The sequence below is a fragment of the Rhamphochromis sp. 'chilingali' genome, assembly GCF_963969265.1.
Source record: "Rhamphochromis sp. 'chilingali' genome assembly, chromosome: 8".
Lineage (NCBI taxonomy): Eukaryota > Metazoa > Chordata > Actinopteri > Cichliformes > Cichlidae > Rhamphochromis > Rhamphochromis sp. 'chilingali'.
Window position 1 is genome coordinate 30,479,262 of NC_137935.1, and position 15,859 is coordinate 30,495,120.

The 15,859-nt window shown below is 38.9% G+C and overlaps 2 long non-coding RNA genes across 2 annotated transcripts; both read right to left on the reverse strand.

Moving 5' to 3' along the window:
* Window positions 1-13,263: 13,263 nt before the first annotated feature.
* LOC308401215 lies at window positions 13,264-14,132 on the reverse strand. The gene is made up of 3 exons (XR_013972489.1): window positions 14,048-14,132; window positions 13,832-13,927; window positions 13,264-13,380 (listed from the first exon to the last, which is right to left on the reverse strand). It is a non-coding gene; the product is annotated as an uncharacterized lncRNA (long non-coding RNA).
* Window positions 14,133-14,138: 6 nt separating this feature from the next.
* On the reverse strand, window positions 14,139-15,640 carry LOC308401216. The gene is made up of 3 exons (XR_013972490.1): window positions 15,529-15,640; window positions 14,381-14,631; window positions 14,139-14,213 (listed from the first exon to the last, which is right to left on the reverse strand). It is a non-coding gene; the product is annotated as an uncharacterized lncRNA (long non-coding RNA).
* Between the last annotated feature and the right edge of the window lie 219 nt (window positions 15,641-15,859).

Here is a 15,859-nt window from a genome sequence, read left to right on the forward strand (position 1 = left end):
GACTGAATGTGTAAAGCGCTTTGGGGTCCTTAGGGACTAGCGCTATACAAATACAGGCCATTTACCATTTGTGTTTTGATTCTAAGTCCTTTTGTCTGAGATGTTTGTAGAGCCCACACTTTCATCTTCAGCTAAAGTTTAAACAGCAACAGTTATGCAATTTTTTATAGCACCTACTCTGTGAGGGACAGTTTGAAAAATGACTGCCATTTACAGATGCTCTATTCCTGATTCAGCGGATATTGATGTTTTCATCTTGAATAGAGCTAACGAATGTCTGGTAAGAACTACCGTAAATGTCGGGCTATAAGCCGCTACTTTTTGCACAAGCTTTGAACCCTGCGGCTTTTAGTCAGGTGCGGCTTTTCTATGGATTGTCCGTAATTTTTGTCATATCGTAAGACGATTTGTTTTGTTTGTTCCGCTGTTGTACGGCACTACGTTGCCTGGCGGAAGGATCGGGGTTCAAGAGTGGTATGTTAGTCACATGTCCGTCCGCCAGGCAACGTAGTGCCGTACGAAGTAGCGCGAAAAACAAACTTCAAAGTAGCGCTACGCGTTCAGCGGGAGTCGTGGATGATGAGCGGCGATAAACTTGCAAGTTATGCCCAAAAAGCAAGTTATGCCCAACTCCACCGGTGGATTCTGACAGCGTGGAAAAGTGTGAAAACATCCACGATCACCAACGGATTTTGAAGGGCTGGACTGCTGCATGATGGAGAGGAGGACACCGCCACGGCCCTTCTGAGGGTGTTCGACTCTGACACTGACAATGAGGATTTCTTTGGTTTTGAAAGTGACAACGAAGGAGAGAAGAAGAGTGGATGACGAAGCCATCATGAGCCTGTTTGTATCCGACACTGGAGAAGAGGACTTTGGTGGTTTTAGTGCGTAGGAAGAAGAGAAAGATGGTGGTGAATGACTGACTTTTCTTCTTGTTAAAGCTGTGTCACTGCACCTGAGCCTAAAAGGTAGGCCGAATCTATTGTTCTGGTGTGCTGTAGGTTATTGTTATGTACTACATGTGCAAATATGTACCCATAACTTGTTTTTCAAAATATTAATAAAAGTGATGTCTCCAAACAGCCATCTCTTTCCTGACAATTCCCTTTGTGCATATTCTCTTACATATGATAAGTCAACATTGAAACACCTGCGGCTTTTGGTCAGGTGCGGCTAATGTATGTACAAAACAGGATTTTCCCCTGATTTTAGCTTGTGCGGCTAATATTTAGGTGCGCTTTGTAGTCCGGGAAATACGGTAATTGAAAAAGAGACAAAAAATATGATGTGCCCTTTTAAAGTAAAACTAATTCTAGTGTTTCATTTTAGGGCTTTGAAAGGGGATAAAATGCTACTACATAATTTACCCCAGTGCTTACATTGAAAAGGGATTATTCAGCTAAAGACGTTAAGAATTGATGTAACTAATCTGCTTTTGATGAGTTTTTTTCCCCAAAAGAATGATCATTTTTTAAAGTCCTTACCCACCTCTAATCTAAAATTAAATCCTGTGTAGCGTACCGTCCTGCGCTCTGGAGCAACTGTTTGTCTCTGCTCAGCTACAAAGAGGAGAAAGTGTCTCGATAAGCAGCCTCTTACAGTAAAGCCTCACAGACACACAAATTTACAAATTACTCTTGGATCTTTTTTTTTTCAGTCCACTTAAACTAGTGTTGTTGTAGTATTGTTGTTAGAATTAATGTCTCTACTTAAACTGTATCATACAGTGAAATGTTTACAGTGTGTGGTTGGTGGACCCTAAAATGAAGTGAGGTTCAATTATTATTTATCCTATTAAATTATTTATTTATTTATTGTAAGTGTAAATGTACCTGTGCTTCAGCACCTAATCAAAAGCCACTCATACAAATAGCCATTAATCATGAAACCCCGTTTTCTTAAGACTAAAAGAAGACTAAGATCTGAATGTCTGAATGATTAGCACATAATAAACTTGCTTCATAGGACATCAAATTTCAGCATCCAGGCTTGTGTGGCTTCCTGATGTCCGGATGACATCAAGTCAAACACATGAATCTCTACAACAGATTCACTTGTTTTCTCATTGTCTTTGTAGAGCTGAATATTTTTTAACCGTATATACCGTAGATTAAAATATCCCCACGGTCTGCCAGCCAGACCGTGGGGATATGGGGAATGAGGACCCAGTGTAATTTATTTACAGTGAAAGCTGTAAACACAATAAATCCCCGTTGCTCCCTTGACTCCCGTGTGTGTGCTCCCCTCCGACGTCTGTGCTCGTGCTCCCCGCTGTCATGTTTCCGCACACCCCGTGCGTGCTGCCTTTCTGGTCCACTCTTCCACCTGCAGGAAAACCACAGAAACAGCCGTCAACACTGACCCCCGCGGGCATACACAAACTGTACTCTTATACACTGCCACACACTAACTTGGGATGACAACGCAATGATCCCACGCCGGCGGGAGCTCCAACACTCTCCCAAGTAGCTCCCCCGCAGAGGCCACACCCATCAGGTCTGCAGGTGGCTGTGCTCCATCCTCCAGCCACACACCCACATCCTGCCCATACATATAATGAGTGGAACACAACGATAATAATAATAATAACAGTCAAAACTGCTCACGGACCCCCGAGTCCTCCAGAGCTGGGTCCGTGACAAATATTTCCTGATTCAAATGTTTTCAGGAGCTTCACTGATTTTTTAAGATACATGTTTGCTGCTTTATAAAGAAATCCCTCTGTAAAGCTATAACATCTCCCTAATCTTCAATGGTTGAAGAAAATAAGAACAACCCTAGGTTTCTCTTCAACACTGTGGCCCTGTTGAGCCAACCATTCCTTTAATGTTAACTAGTAATGACTTCATGAATTGAATTGTCCCAAGTTAAGCAATAATATCATAAACGTTCTCAGAACATTTAACATCCAAACATTTCTGAATGTAATCGGCTGTATTTGTATAGTGCTTTACTTAGTCCTTAAGGACCCCAAAGCGCTTTACACTACATTCAGTCATCCACCCATTCACACACACATTCACACACTGGTGATGGCAGCTACATTGTAGCCACAGCCGCCCTAGGGCGCACTGACAGAGGCGAGGCTGCCGGACACTGGCGCCACCGGACCCTCTGACCACCACCAGTAGGCAACGGGTGAAGTGTCTTGCCATGTAGACTTCACCAATAGCAAAGATCGCAGTAGAAGTAACATTTTTTATTTGTTTCACAACATTATTGCCAACATTCTGGATATATAATCGTAACAAAAGAATCAGAGCCTGTAAGAACAGAGACTGTACTTACAGTCAATTACAGTCAATTACTGTAATTGAAAACCAATCTGATCTAAAGGATCAGATTGGTTTTCAATGGAAAACCAGTTTAGATATACAGTTTAGATATCCAAAAGCGTGTAAAAATCATTGTGAGAAAACAAATTCTATTTATGCATCCAGATAGATTATTTTGTGATGACATATGACATTTTTTTTCTTTTTCTGGCAACAGCTCACTTATTTCAGCAAGACAATGCAACATTCCATTCAGCAAATAATCCAAAACCAAGGCTCCATCTTTGCATTTTCTCCAGAGCAATTTCTGAAAATTAATTGAATGGCAACTCTCTCGCTCTGTCTCTCTCTCCACGGCTCTCCTTCCCCCTCTTTATACCACTAGCTTTATATAAGCTGTCTGTCTTCAAACTGACACTTATTTGGCTGCAAAAAGATTCCCCGTTCCACCCACCTCTTTATCTTTCTCACTTACAGAATCAGCCACTCACCCGGTTTATTCATAGTCAGCATGAGTGACAGGCCAAAGTTACACAATAAAAAATGTTTTCCACCCAGACGTCTGCTTGAATGTGAAAAAAAAAGGGATCTAATGGTTTATCCTCTACACAACCACCTTTTTCTTTGAAATGCTGGACATACATTATGATTATTGGCAGCAAGATGTCACTTTCATACAGTATCAATATCACATAAGAATCATTCTTTCATTTAAACTGTTAAGTGTACATAATACATCCTGTGAATGTTCGTGGCTTAAAATGCCAACATACAGTAATCCTTCCTGACATCATTTTGGAATAAGCTGCTCATTAAACTGTGTCTGTCAGCAAATTCACACCGGCAGCTTTATTAGCGTAGTCATATAGACTTAAGACAGATTGAAACACTGACCATTACACAGTGTATTCCCCAACATAGATGAGCTATACCTACAGAGAGTGATTTCTTTGTCTTCACTTTAAATTAATGAGCTGTTTGTAGTCACTTTTATATTTCACATTTCTTTATAGAAACAGAAGAGATGAAAAAAGACACGTGCATACTTTCATAGTTCAAATTTTGGTGTTTTGTCTTGCCCTCTGCTGTGGATTTTAAAAATGAAAATGTGAGAAATATCAGGTTACATTTTAATTTTATTGTGTTTTTTCAAGGATATCCAATTTAGACTGCAGTGAAAGGAAGTCAATCGAAGCGATGACAGTTGCAGTGCTGTTGTCGTGCTAGAAGAGAAGATTTTGAGTAACAGACGTATCTGAACAGACCTGAAGCAGCTGTCAGTCAAATCAGCACAACAGCAGTCACTACCTGTCATGACTGTTGTTCTAGTTTGGACAGCTGCTTTAATAAATTGACATGTTTCCGGTCCACATTACAATAAATGATTAAAAATACCTTTTTAGACTAGTGTGCTGCTTCCAAGGTAAAGTCTCCACTGTACCTTAACTTGTGAAAAGTGGGTTTTGAGTTCAAATACTAATATCAGTCTGAACTGATGTTCTTACGGTTGGTTTTAACAACCTGAGTATGTATAATTGACTAAATGGTTAGACCTGAAATGTAATCTTAAATTCTACAAAGTTAGAAAAGTTAAAGGAACTTACCTACTTAATCTTAATTTAAGTTCATGTAAATAAAAAAAGAAAAGAAAAGGAAGAACTGCATGCAACAGATTTCCTTTTTTTTGTAATCGCTCAAGTGTTCTATTTATTTTACAGTGTAAAATGATTTTTAAAAATTAAAGGATTATGTGGTCAGTGGGTGGTAGTCTGGTGACTCTATAACAATATAGTATGGAAGTAAAAACATATCATAAAAGCAAAAAAACAAAACAAATGTGCATCCATATTAATATTTCATGCTACATTCGGTAAGTCAAGAGGCTGGTGGATTTGTCTGTGTCCTGCAGGTAGCAGTCATTATCCAAAGCTGTATGAATTAGAACTTCCAGATGGGTGCTTCTTCATTTGACTCCTTTTGTGGAGTCAGAGTGATGAGCATGTGCCAAAAACTGACTGGGATGAGCGGGGGTAGCAGCCAGTGTCATTAAAGCCAGCTGGCATCCACCATTGTTCAGCCACCCTTTCTTTTCTAAAGGACTTTTTGTCTGCAAATGCAAAACATTCATCCTACACACCATCCACTAGTATGTTCCCATCTATTTAATGATGACCACCCCCAAAGAAAAGAAGAAACCCATCCACAAAACCCTTTGTGGATGAGGTTTGTCTTGTGGATTTAAAAACATTCACTAATATATAAATGTATAATCACAATAATTCTGGAAGAATTGTGTTATACTGAATCTAAATTTGTCCTGTATGTACAGCAATTGGTCAGTTGGTTCACAACACAAAACATACACTACTTATCAGCATGTTTTCTTGAACATTTATTTCTTTATAAGTATACATTAGAAAAATTGTGACTCCAAACTTTTAGTGAAGCTGTCCTGGTGAGCGCAATTTTTGTGAAATACCCACTTATACACACACACACACACACACACACACACACACACACACATATATATATATATATATATATATATATGTATAAACAGAAGAAAAATTTCCCCCCTCGCCCCTGCGGGCGGTCTATCCTTCAAGCTCGGGTCCTCTACCAGAGGCCTGGGAGCTTGAGGGTCCTGTGCAGTATCTTAGCTGTTCCCAGGACTGCGCTCTTCTGGACAGAGATCTCCGATGTTGTTCCTGGGATCTGCTGGAGCCACTCGCCTAGCTTGGGAGCCCCCTCACCTAGTTCTCCGATTACCACTGGGACCACCATTACCTTCACCCTCCACATCTTCTCGAGCTCTTCTCTGAGCCCTTGGTATTTCTTGAGCTTCTCGTGTTCCTTTTTTCTTAAAGTTGCTGTCATTCGGAACCGCTACATCGATCATTATGGCCGTCTTCTCCTGTTTGTCTACCACAACTATGTCCAGTTGATTAACCATCACCATTTTGTTCTTTATGTTCTTGACTTATTGACTTGTATTTATTCTTCAACGTTACTCATCATTTTAAAACTCTTAAAGCGCTGCTTTCACGTCCCTGCATACGTTTCCTGTTGCCTTATCTGATCATCAACATCCTGTACACAAAACTGTCGCTGCTGCAAGTTCCTTAACTCTGATCTAAAGTCACCTTTCACAAGAAAATCATTATAAGCGCCTATTCTACTAAAGGATCCAAGAGAAAACAACCACTTTAATCAATTAAGTTTAAGCATATAAGCAATTACTCATGCATAAATTTCATCATAGCTAAACGCTGCCTTGTGTGTTAACACTAACTTCATTTTAAACCTCACATTTCCTATGTTATAACCTGTTTTTGGTATAGCCTTTTTACTTCATTTTGCTGCTTTTAATGTAACAATACCTTCTAATTCTAGTTTATCAGACTTAACCAAAATATATGCTTTCCTTCCTTTGGTCCTTCTTTAAAGCAAGAAACTCCTATCCAGTTCCTCTTTTCTGTCACTTATTACAGGGCCAGCTCAAGTTCAGTTAAATGCTAAATGAATTTGAGGCCTTTTGCCTGGAATCAATACTGTCATGTGTGTTTATGGACATATACAGTATATGTCTGTAAGCATGTGCAATCCTTCAATAACTCATATCATCCTCACAGTAGATTGGCCAATCATAGCGCTAGCCAAAGGCTCGTGACCCTCAAGAGACGAATTGAGCCACAACTCCTTTAAGGCACAAAATGCAATATGTATAAAAATCATTTCTACGTATAAGCTCTCCCCTTTATCCTAAAATAAATCTATGTACTATCTGTATGTGTAAGCCTACATTATAACCACTTCTTCTAGAAATCAAAAAGAAATCAAACCTTTTCTGCTATGCTTCCTCCCCTGAAAGCCTCAGTCACACACACACACAGGAAGCTTCTTCGTCACCACTCACTCCAGCTAATTTGCATACTGAGTCATATCTCAATAAGTTGCCGTAACAAGAGAAACATATGTCTGTGAAGGTTCTCAGTCATCCAGGTCATCGTAGTCAAAGAAGCTTGCAAAGAAAAGCGTCTGGACTTCTTTAAATTACTTGAAGATGTTTCACCTCTCATCCGAGAAGCTTCTTCAGTTCTAAGGTCAAATGGTGGAGAGTCCCAGATATAAACCTAGTGGGAGTAACCCCCCACAGAGGGACAAAAGGACCCCCTGATGATCCTCTAATCGCCTGAGCCAAGGTGTGAAACTGGGTGTGGGTCCCAATCAGCCAGAGTTTCGGGTGAGTTCATTGTGAAACCTGGCCCCACCTTATCATGCGAATTCCTGAGGTCAGATGGCCAAGGATGTGAGTGGGCGTTAAGGCGTCTGGGAAGGGATCTCAAAACTGGATTATAGATGGCAGAGAGTTGGTGTCGTAAACCCCCGCCTCTGTTCAAAGATGGTCGCTCACAGTGGACATAGATGGCTTCTTTCACTCCTCTTTCAAACCATCTGTAAGAGAAACATATGTTTAAACATTACCAACTTATTAAATTATTTTATTTCTTTCTATGGTGATCACTGGTTAAGTCACGCTTTTAAAACTACTTTAATCACTTCTTTGTTTTTTCCATAACTCACTCCCTTTGTCATATAGCTTCTTTGAGTTATTCCTCAACTTCAAACTCATATGTATTTTATTAAACATTCACACCATTCTGTCACTCATACAAATAGCAAGCTGATCTTCATTGCGTATGTTTGTGTTCTTAGCCAGGTTTAATCAATGTCTATGCATTAATCTCCACGAGCTTGTCCTTTTAAGGTTAATGCATTTTCTGCTTGTGTATGTGAATTTGCATATGTTGCTTTTGCAGTGTTTCAGACTCCTCCACAATTCTCCACTTAAGTTTCAGTTTTCTCTTTCCCAAATTTGCTAACCCAAATTTTAAGTTCCCACCTTATTAACAACATTCCTGGTCCTCAAACATAGGTCGGAGTTTGCTTGTGAGGTTCAGGGACACATGGCGCTGTGAACAATTCAACCAGAAACTTGCCTTGACATATCCAGTCATGTTAACCTATAGGTTTCTTCCGACCGCTGCATGTGGAGAATTGATCCAGGTCTGTTTCACCCCTGAAGAAACACAACTGAGACATTTTCATTATTATCATAAGTACTTAAACTACCCGTTTCCCTCTCTCTGGTCAGAAATACCAACTTATGTTATGTGTATAAGTGTAAGCATGTCTTCATTGCGTTTTTCTATGTATTCTTGCTAATGTTCAGTAAGTGTAAGCTGCTTTCTTCATTGCCTCTGTATGTTATAATCAGGTTTAATTCATGCATCTTTTCACTGATTTCTTAATTCAAAACTATCTCACGTCTGATTCTTTCCAAAAATAATTTCCCATGTAACAATTTGTGTATGTGTGTTTTCTATTCATTAATGTAATTGTCAGTTATTTTCTCTCTTTATTTTAACTTCTTTTTGTTTACCTCTTTGTTTGTCACGTGGACATCCCTAAACCATCCTGAGTTCAGGCTTCAATTTCAACCCAATTATACCCTCTATTCTCGCAGTCGAACTCGTCTGGGCTTCACCTCTCACTGGTCCCTGTCCCTCTCTTCACAGTGTCCTGTGTGGCCTTCAAATCTCCAACAAACACAGTCTGTTTCTTCTCTGTTTCTTCTCCGTATTTTCCTTTTAGATTAAGTCCCAGCCTGGCAAAATATCACATTCAGTTCCTTTAAACAGTTATGTCACACTGTTCTTACCAGCCTGCCCTTCGCCGTGCATCTTTTCATCACGTGGTTTCTTCTTCTCTGTTGATCCTTTCAGTCGTCTCTTTCAAGATTACTCCAAGCATGGCAAATATGAAACTCAATGTCCAGTGCTTTTCCACAGTTCTTTATCCCACTGTCCTACTGCCCAGTCTGTAATTCACAGTACATGTTGCATCACATGCTATTCTTACATGCTGCTGCTGGTGTCGTCAGTGTGGTTTCAGTTGCACTGCCTTTTGCCTGCTGTTAATTCTTCAAGTCCATGATGTTCTGTTGGTCTTCATCAGGAGATTAACTGTCCTTTGAGCTTCTTCTCAGGATCGGGACAAGTGGGAGGTCAAGCTGTAAAATTTTAAGCCAAAATCTGGCCTATTTTCCTCCCAATTATGTTAATCTATGGTTTGCCGCTATACTCAAAATTCCAGGTTGAGAAAAGTCCACCTTTATTTATCTGTAACCAGTGGCGTGTCCAGCGGGGTGGCCTGGGGGGGCACAGGCCACCCCCCCAACCAGACTGGCCACCCCAGGTGCCACCCCAAAGGCAAAACAATAAAATTCAATCAAATATCAAATGTCCGATTATGTTTTCACGGGGAAGCTCAGATATCCGAGTGTAAGTGAATGCATCATCGGCTTCTGCGCTATGCGCATCACGTTAGCAAAGGTAGGAGAGTCAAGCACGAAAGACAGCACTGCAGGAAACAATTTTTCGGTGAAAGAAAATGAGGACAGAATAAATGTCCCGGTAAGTAATATTAAGTTTGTTGAGTTTAGTAAACTTCGGTGAAATTAGAATACCAAGGAAAAAATAACACTTAAAGAATTATTGCAGCCCTCGAATATTTCAGACAGTATGCTACTGAGGGCAGCTAACATAAGAGTTATGAGTTATAAGATATAATCTAAGTCGTAACATTGCTGTATGGAACTGCAGATTTGGTTGCAGGTTAACATAGCTGGACTGGCCATCGGGCATACCGGGCATATGCCCGGCGACTTATTTTTTATTTATTTTTGTAAGGGCATGAACAATGAGAGGTGGTGGATTGGCCAGATGCAGGTCGATGTGTAAAAATAACTCAGTTGTTTGGTGGTGGCTATGGCGGGGCTTCCACAGAGGCCAGCAGGTGGATGAGGGAAGGGGAGGCAGGAGGAGAGCCCCGAGGCGGCCACCAGTCCGAGTGTCAGGTGAACTGAACTTCAGGTAAGAAGTTATGACCTGCAGTCTATCTGGGTCAGATATGAACCAAGTTTAGGTGGAGTTTATTTTCGTTGTGCTGACTTTTTACCCTCAGTTGCAATAACTCATACTGCGTTCTATCCAGCTTGACGGAGTTTATATACAGCTGGGTGGGTGCTATGATGTTACTGATAGTGAACTTTATTTTATTCATAAGGTTAGTTAGTAGAGTTGCCAACGGCTCCTTAAAAAAATGGAATGGTCCCTCAATCAGAGAAAATATTACACGTTTCGTATTGAGCTGAGAAGAGACGCAGTTTGTCCCGGACTTTCGCTATAATGAAAAAAAGACACAAAGCTGGAGTTATTCTGTCGTTACGCTGCACAGCTGCCTCTTCTTCTCTCATTCTCTCCCCCTGCCTCTCCTGTTGCTACTTCAATCATGAAACTGATCAATAATCAGCTGATCAGCTTTTCTCTCTTGTTTATTTATCGCCCACTTTGTGCCAGAAACAGGAAACTAGCGGATGTCGCGCTAAACAACAGCAGCACGTTTAAGCTTGATCAGCTGTTGTTAGAATTTATTTAATATTAATTTCTAGTATCAGCTGATGTTTGCTGGAGCCACAGCTGTAAAGCTGCTGGTCATGATATCGGTTTGGATGTGTGATGAGAGGGAAACATGAGGATGAAACCAGGAGATGTCCTTACTGAATCATCAGAGCTGAACAGGTGATAGAGAAACAGGTTTACCTTTTAGGTGACATGAATGAGTTGAAGGGAAGCTATGAACTGTTTCTGAGAGACAAATAACACCTGGATCCTTTTTCTACGTAGCTGACAGCTGGTAACTGTGCAGGGGCGGGTCTAGGAAAGTTTTGCCAGGGGGGCCAGGTAGGGCATTAACAGGGAAAGGTGGGGCACAAAGAAATACTTTTCATACATATACCAACAAGACAGTGTACATCACTGTCACAACAGCATTTGTTTTCATTCAAAGGCTTTATGGCTTTAATACCTGGTGGGCCGGTCTGTAGTCAAAATGCCCGATTTTCTGTCCCAGTCCAGCCCTGCAGGTTAATACTGGCAGTGTCACCATGCCAGCTGACTTTCATCATCAGCCAGTGTTGTTCTTTATCAATATTACCAAAGTTTACCACAAGGCAGCATAGAAAGTATTTACTTGCGTTCAGGTTTTATTCAAATGTTAGTCTTTTCAGTTGTTTCCCCACTTTTTTCCTGTTTCAAAATCAAACACCAGTTTGTGAGAAGATTATCTTCTTTTTTTAACAGGCAGAGAAAGTTTTACATTGGAACTGGCTAATTTGTCAATTTTTTGTTACAAATGTTCGTATTTTAATATTCAAAAATGTTTTTGCCCAAAACATATGTGCACTACATGTCAGTAAAAATACTATGCAAATATTGCTGTCCTTGAATGCTGAGTAAACATTGACAAAGCACTGATTGTATCTCTTGTACTTTATCAACGCAGTATCTAAAAACTTTGCACCGTAGTGGTTAAAATCTCATTCTAATAAGAGTTAAAAGCGCATGCAGTTATTAGGTTTATAGGGTTATTGAATTATGGTTAACGGTTGGTAGAATTTTTTTTAAAACATTATCTGCCAATTACATCTGCCACACTGTAAAACCCAATAAGTTAATTTTACTCAAAACTTTTGGTGAAACTGATTACATAAAATATTTTAAGTAACTAAAACTTAAAAATAAAAGTTAAATAAACACACTTTATTTATTAGCGTTAGATAAATATTTTTAAGTACCATTGATAAATGTTTTTATGTTATATCCACATTTTTGGTTTAGTACTCTCTACTTGATATTTTGAGTTTCAAGTACAAATCTAGCTCAAGTAACTTTAAGGAATTAATTTTTAGTTTCAAAATGTTAACCATTTTAAGCTAATACAACTCAAAAATTTTAAATACAAATGCTTGTAATATCCAAATCTACTGTGTTTTGAATTTGATATTTTAAAAAAAAGTGCCCAAAATAATTACACTTGTAAAAACATAAGACAGAAAATATAAATTCAAGTTACAAATCTATTGAGTTACTTTGACACATAGCCTTTCTAACAAAAAGCCCAAAGACATAAATCCACCACATTTTATAGGGAATAATGTCAGAAATTTGGGCACAAGGTTACAATATTAGAAATAAAGAATTTCACAACATGTTTTAAGAGTATTCAAATTTGATTAACACATGAGTATGGCCTTTTTATTAAAAAACAAACAAAAGGAAAATAAAATCCTGCATTATTAGGTGGGAAAACCGAATGAAAGTAATAGTATAGTATAGTGCAGCTAATACACTGAAATATAATTGGTAACCTTTTTAATATGCCAATACTGCGGTTATGCAAAATGCACATTTGTAGAGTGCAATCACAGTCTCAACAACAAAGCAATAAAACTTTAAATAGAAAAATACTTCTTTAGAGACATAAACAAAGTGTTATAAACCTCCTTAGCGCCTTATGTCAGTTATGAGTAGTTCAGGAGGAACGTTCCTTAAGTGACATTCAAGATCCCACCTAAAAGCCAGAAATGTAGTGAGATTGTCCTTCATTTTCTCTATAGATTTACAGTTATCTGACTAAAAACACAATCAAAATCAACTAAAACACAAGTGATGATGGGGGAAAAAAATTAATAAATAAAATAAAATCACCCCTTTTACTTTGGATGTGGCTTTTAGATAATGAAGTATGAAACAGAGTCTGCAAAGATTTCTTTATTCTATTCTCTCTTTTTATAAAAAACTTATCCAGACTTGGAAACATGATAAACTGAATTACTTGCTTTAACAGGCACTTGAGGGCTGTGTAGGAATCCTGGACATTATTCTGCTGCCAAAAGATCATTTTTAAGACTCAGCACTTTGGGCTTCAACTTCCCACCCTCCAGACCCATCAAAACTTTCTGAATAAAGTCAAAAATGTTGGCCAAACATTTTGGGTAGCTTAGGTGCAGGATGTCGGTCAGTCCAAATATTACTAGAAATGCATCAGCCAGGGTGGTGAAAACAATGATCATGTTACCCTCGACCAAAACTGCAGTCTTCTCAGGGCAGAAGAATGTTGCATCGCTGGAATTGGCTCTGATCAGGAGGAGTCCAAGTGGCACTTCACTAATATCTGGTCTATCAGAATGCATCATCTACAGAAAACAAAATTACTACATGTTAGTGCATTCCTATTTCTCTTAGTTTCATCTATACAAGTCACATTTCTGGATTATTACTAGCTCAGAAATCAATTGTTTGAACAACAAAAAAGCCACAACACACCAAAGATTTGAGAAAACAAACTGACAAAAATAGTACTTTTAGTAAAGCAAAGTCATACCTCTTCGTAGCAATAACAACAGAAAGTCAATAGGAGTTATATATTTTTTTCATTTGTACAGTGATGTATGGTTGGGCTAGGAACATTATGGAAGGTCTACACACATTAAAAACATGTAGTGTTTCCATTATGTGACATGGACACTGTTGTAGACAGATCCAAGCATGGAGATGCTTCTCAAACTCTCAAAGTGTCATAATGTTTTGAGAAATCTAAACAAGGATGCTACTAAGATATTGTTCACAACTTTGTCCAAAACTTACATCCCATGTTTTGATGAAGGTAGAGGTGTCTTCGTACAAATAGGCAGAGAGGGCATGAAGCACACCAGCACTTTGGGCATGGATATCAGCTTGTTCCTACATCACGAGAAAATTTTTATTTTAAATTATTGGCTAACCTAGTCAAGAATGGTAATTAAAATTGAAAAATTGATCAAATTAATTAAAGCTCAAAAAACAAGACAAAAACCCACTAACCTGGAGATTATAGCTTCTGAAGAGCTGAGACAGGACATCAGACACGTTCCCTGTGCAAACAGCTTTCTTTCTGAATAAGCTCTGGAGCCAGGGAGCATGTTGGTCCAACAGCATAAAAGTGGTTCTTCAGGTGGAGGTTTGTAATCCTGTGGAATTCTGCACAGATCTGAACACACAGGATACATTTGTGTTTACAAGTTTCAATTAGTCTATAAATCTTTGCAAAATACATCAAAATCCTTACACTCCAAAGGCATAATTTGTTCAGACAGGCCAGATAACAGGAGTTGACATAAAATACATCTTGTTAGATCCATCTATATACATTCTTACCTGGGACTGGGATTTCAGAGTAGGCCAGCAATCCAGGATCTGACCTACTGGTAGGTCATCATTGATGATCTCTTTGCATTGCAAGGCCAAAGTTGTGTGCATCAGCTTTGTAATCAGGATTCTTTTCACTTTTCTCGACTTCATCTACAATCTGTAGTCTTAGCTGGTCAAGGTAAACAGCATCTTCACCCCTGAAAATTTACTTCTGCCCTGGCATGGACATAACAGTAAAACACAGAAGACAAGACAGACTACAAAGAGAACAGAAAAGACACACAACCAAGGAGACACAGATGAAACATAACCAGCCCAGAACTCAACTAAACCTTAACTAATAATAACAACAATACAAGAACTTCACCTCATTTCAATATAACATAAAGCAAAAATACAAAATAAACTCAAAATGCTGTGTCACAGACCCAGCCCCTGACAGAAAAAAAACAAACTAAGTCTTTCACTAATGAACACTGGGCATCAGAATAAAATAAAACGAAAAAATAACTGTTTGGTAAATATATTATTGATGGATTCACCCTTAAGCTAACCTAAAATAGACCAGGCACAACAATTTTACAGTTCAGAAGATTCTACATTTCAACTTAGTATACACAACTATTTGCAATGTAAACCAAGTTCTACCGCGTAATTATGTAATGATTAATCACTGCTTTTGTAAGTATGTCCTGTGCCTACAATTTTGCTGCCCCAGTTTTAATATGTACAACTCCAGAGAACTAAACGTAAGTTTCAAGTTCCACCAGTTAGCAAATGGGCTAGCCAATATCAATATCCATGTATGCGCCAAGTGTGAAGCAGCGCAGCAGTGCATATTGATTCAACAATTTAACCACAAGGCAGTTTATAATCTGCAAATCCAGAAATGCCTTCTAAAGACTTCTTTTAAAATAGTAAGAGATTAGAAAAGTTATTAACACATTATTAGTCCCAGCCTCTGCTCGGACTAATGTGTTATACTAAATATGAGCTTATTAGCATAATTCATGCAAAACACTTTGGGGCCAAGCCGACATGGATAAAACGACGCATGCATGTAATTCTTAAATGCCTGCTAGAGTTGTACATTTATGACGATAAAAACCCATATTACAACGGAGAACTATAGTTTCAGAAAAAATAAAACTTACCACAAAAGCGCTCCTGAAGATGCTGCAAAGGCGGTAAATGCAGCTAGCCAAGTGCAGAGCGTTAGCTGTTCCAGTTCAAAAGTCCGTAACATACCATAGCACGCCCTTCTTTATCCAGCGTCAAAGGCAATGCCGCAAAAAACCCTTGACAAATGTTTTTATTTCTGTTCGGATATTAACGTTCCACAAGTTTCTTTCGGAGTAATGAGCGGGCATTCGCACTCGAAGCGAGGAATCCAAGATGGTTGCCAGCACTTCATAAAGAAACAGGTGGCGCACGTAGGTACGTACGTACGTAGGCACGTAAGTGACGTCAGTGTTAAAACTCAAA